A 4,907-nucleotide genomic window follows, 5' to 3' on the forward strand; every position below is an offset into this window, starting at 1 on the left:
CTAACGTCACTAGCTCTCGATAGCTATTGTTAGCTAACCTGGCCAACTTAAATCAGGATCAAACTTACGTTAGGAGCTAACGTTACGTCGAGTTGACCGGTATCAGTGAGCTATGAGACAAATGCTAATTGGCTGACAACTTTGCCAATAAATAAGGCTATGGTTTCAAGATACAATAAAACAGAGACATGCAACGTTAACGTTACCCCTTTCATAGCTAAAGGTATACCAGAGTGTCTGACAGCACAGTGTAAAGATGGCCAAGTATGCTTATTGCTAGCCAGCTAACATTAGCCGGCTATCTAAGACTGCTGGCTAATCGTCTCTTCAGCACCAACCAAGTGCATGGGCTGGCAAGTGTACCTACCGATAGACAACGGTAAACAGCGAGTCTCCAGCATGTAGCTTAGCTTGCCGTCAGCCCCAGGCCTTAACAAAACGAAAACTAGCAAAACACGAAATTCCAGCAAGGAAAATGAAGCGTTTAAAACTGATTCTGACAGGCGCGAAAAGGTAGATCATCGGAGGGCACTTTTCAAGATGGCGGTTCCGTCAACTTCAGCGACCCCTTCCCCCACTACAGCTACAGCCTCTGTCACTCAAACTGCCGCAGCAACGCTATTGGTGGTTATCTCATCTCTCAAACTAGGCCGTGAAATGTGATTGGTTAAAGAGCGTGCCACAATATTTCGTCACTTAATCGAAGTATGTATTATGTGGCCCGGAAGAGTGGAGTTTAAACGGTTTCATTAGATGCGTATTTTAAGTAAAATGCTTGTGGTCACAGAAGAGGTGAATACAATCAAACTAGGTGATCTCATCAGTAATAAAAAAAAATGTGGGGGAAATGTCAGTAATGTCAACGTTAACCCCGCTCGCACGTTTGTTCGGTATTACAAATCAAACGTACTCTCACAGTACGATTACGCCCATCGTTCTCCAAGAAACGCCCCTTTTACTGAAGGTTACAGATGGTAGCCGGTAGTACAGTACTGAGATGAATTTCAGCATGGTTTTCACCCGTTTGGTGATGTTTCACCAGCTAATACAAATGGAAGAGATGTTACCAAGTTTGCACACGAGTCAATACTTAATCCTTTCCTCGTGCTAACTAAAAATATTCCATTTAAATAAATAAATAAAATGCTACCACCATAACATTAGTGCCATTACCGTCAGGGTGTATTGTTGTTGGAAAAATACAACAATCCATAGTCTTCAACGCAACATATGATACCTAATTTTACTATTTAAGCCTTTTTAGTCTGCTACAATATTAATCAACCCTTTTTTCAGCTGAGTCCGTCTCTCTTCTTATCCAAGTTATTTGTTATGCTGAACACATTGTGTGTTATCAGACGGCACACAGAATTAATTGTTAAATTCACAATTATATTTTTGTATTAATAATGATAACTGAGAGAACATCCCTCAGTTGGCTTAGGAGTACTGGTGCTATTTCACATCTAAAGTAGCAAGAGGAAGGAAGTCAAACAAAGTTATTACACTGACATAATTTTACTTTCACATTCCCCTTAAGCCTCAGCACATTTGATGTTTAAGGGATGACCTAAGATTGGCCCCAGCAGTAATAACGTGATAGTGGTCATTTTGGGAACCACAATTTGTGGTTAAAATATAATATTGTGACAGCTCTGCATTATAATTTGCCATAGGCCTACTAGGTAAAGTTCATGTTTTACTCATAGCATTAATGCTAATTATGTCCTATATTCAAGTATCACAGCGAGCTATAGGCAAGGTAAGTTTATATATAGCACCTTTCAACACAAGGCAATTCAAAGTGCTTTGCAAAAATGAAAAACATTTGAACATAGTAACAGTTGCTTCTGTATCGTGTTGGTGATGCTGCAACACTGGGATCAAATTATAGATGATCTCTTTATTCCGACAATGACAAATAATAAAGAAAACCACCATGTAAATGATTCTGCCAGCTCCTACACAAACAACATAGCCTAACACTAAACAAATCAGGAATTAGCTTAGTTTGCTGCAGACTGTTTAAAACATATGTTTGAGTGCCAGTATGCAGAAATCTATATATTAACAGGATGCATTTTATTAAGAAATGGACCAGAGAATTGTAAAAAGAAATTGAGAAAAAATGAATTATTAGGAACACACTTTTTTTAATTTACTTTTAGCTTGTATTTCAGCTGCAAGTATTGCATGCAGTACTGTTTGCACACTATTGGGACATACATATACTATATGTCATTGTATTGCACTTTTAACTTGACCCTATTGTTTAAACGCACTGGGTTTGAAGGCCTTTCTAGCAGTGCTTGAATTGGAATAAAAAAGGTGCCAGTACTCTAAATCAGCAAAAAGTATTTGGCACAAAGTCATAGTATATCCTATAATGCTGGTGGATTTGTCTCTTTACTGTATATTATAGAAAGGCTCACTGTACTTAAACAAAATGACTCAGGGTGCATCTGAGATTAGAGGGGGTGCAGTGGTAAAGTGCTATTTTTATAAGTGGGGAGTGGACCTGACATCCTCTAGTCTAGGGGGGTCCGGGGGCATGCCCCCCCGGGAACATTTTTTTTTAAATATTGAAGTTAGATGCATCAATCTGGTGCACTTTGAGAGCAAAATGAAGAGATATATGGATACCTCTCAACATCCATAATGAAACAACTGTAAACAGATTTACTTTTTCTTTATGGATATAAAAGAAAGTAAAGCTTGACTCCTACTGGCTGGTTAAATGACTCCTCGTCCCTGAGGCCACTACCAGTTTTTTTTGCCATTTTGCTGGATTTATTTGTCAATAGCGTTGCTGCACAAAGTGATAGCCCTCTAGTTTAAATCTACTACCCAAAAAGAAACATATGGAGATGGGTTACTATTTAAAAAAAATTGCAAATCTATTTGGGAANGACAGTCCTAGCAGTTGGCACATTTAATACAACCTTGATGTCCTTGTTGTTCTGTCTATGTTTCTATGTTTCATGTGGAACTACTTGAGCAGGTCTCCCTTGAAGAAGAGATCAATGATCTCAATGGGATTCATCTGATTAAATAAAGGCTTGAAATGAAATGAAACCACAGCATTCGATCTCAGGCAGTAGCCATTTACAATACGCCGTGAGATCAGGGAGCAGATGTAGGATGGAAGTTTCCCTAACATTGCTTTGTAAAGAAAAAGATACCAGTGATTGAGCCGCCGTACAGTTAGTTAAAGCAAACCTGCCCTTGCATACAGGGTACAATGATGGGTTAATGCTTTACAGTTTGTCACAAATCTCAGTGCACTGTGATAGGCGGCATCTAACTTGATCAGGTAATTGGCCGGTGAGTTCATATAAAACAGATCACCATAGTCCAGCACAGGTAAAAAGGTCACAGTGACTAGCCTTTTCCTGGCCTCAAGTGAGAAACAGGACTTGTTCCTGTAAAAGAAACCTAGCCTAACCCTCAGTTTTTTTAGCAGGTTATTGACATGCAGTTAAAGCATCACAAAGCAGGGGACTCCAACAGATGTTATTGTCTTGATCCCTACCACTTAGACACACTGAAGAAAGAAGGAGAGATCACAAGCTCCTTTGAACAGAGGAGAAACAGTTGGAGAGAGCCCAGTATCACCCTCGAGCCTCAGTTTGAAATCAGCAGGGGAGCACTGGCTGCATAAACGCCCTCTCTCTCTATTCCTTTGATCTCTGCTCCCAAAATGTGGATTATACGAAATCTTCCAAAGCCTTAATCGATGTTTGCGTGGGGGAAGTTATGTTTCTTTCTGTCTGTCCCTTTCTGGTTACAACACAGGTTGTTATCACATGTTATTGTGTACAAAGAGCAACATCTAAACAAGACCTTGGGTATTGTTTCCTTTTAGACCAGTAGGAGGCAGCAGAGGATGACTGATCACACAGGAAAGATGAATGAAGCGAGGGGTGAGAGAGTGAGAGGATGATAGCCATTAAAGGGGCCCTATTCTGCCCATTTCCAGGTTCATATTAGAATTTAGTGCTTCGAGTGTTACATACTGTAGTGATGGCACTATTTTACTTTAGTAAACAAAGGAGTCCAAGGATTTGACCATTTATATCCACAAAAAGCTATATACAAAAGTATTTAGTCAGCCACCAATTGTGCAAGTTCTCCCACTTAAAAAGATGAGAGGCCTGTAATTTTCACCCTAGGTATACCTCAACTATGAGAGACAAAATGAGAAGAGAAAAAAAATCCAGAAAATCACATTGTCTGATTTTTAAAGAATTTATTTGCAAATTATGGTGGAAAATAAGTATTTGGTCAATAACAAAAGTTCATCTCAATACTTTGTTATATACCCTTTGTTGGCAATGACAGAGGTCAAACGTTTTCTGTAAGTCTTCACAAGGTTTTCACACACTGTTGCTGGTATTTTGGCCCATTCCTCCATGCAGATCTCCTCTAGAGCAGTGATGTTTTGGGGCTGTTGCTGGGCAACACAGACTTTCAACTCCCACCAAAGATTTTCTATGGGGTTGAGATCTGGAGACTGGCTAGGCCACTCCAGGACCTTGAAATGCTTCTTACGAAACCACTCCTTCGTTGCCCGGGCGGTGTGTTTGGGATCAGTGTCATGCTGAAAGACCCAGCCACGTTTCATCTTCAATGCCCTTGCTGATGGAAGGAGGTTGTCACTCAAAATCTCACGATACATGGCCCCATTCATTCTTTCCTTTACACGGATCAGTCGTCCTGGTCCCTTTGCAGAAAAACAGCCCCAAAGCATGATGTTTCCACCCCCATGTTTCACAGTAGGCATGGTGTTCTTTGGATGCGATTCAGCATTCTTTCTCCTCCAAACACGTCTAGTTGAGTTTTTACCAAAAAGTTCTATTTTGGTTTCATCTGACCATATGACATTCTCCCAATCTTCTTCTGGATCA

Source organism: Notothenia coriiceps, unplaced genomic scaffold, assembly GCF_000735185.1.
Source record: "Notothenia coriiceps isolate Sejong01 unplaced genomic scaffold, NC01 NC01_scaffold00021344, whole genome shotgun sequence".
In the NCBI taxonomy this organism is placed as follows: domain Eukaryota; kingdom Metazoa; phylum Chordata; class Actinopteri; order Perciformes; family Nototheniidae; genus Notothenia; species Notothenia coriiceps.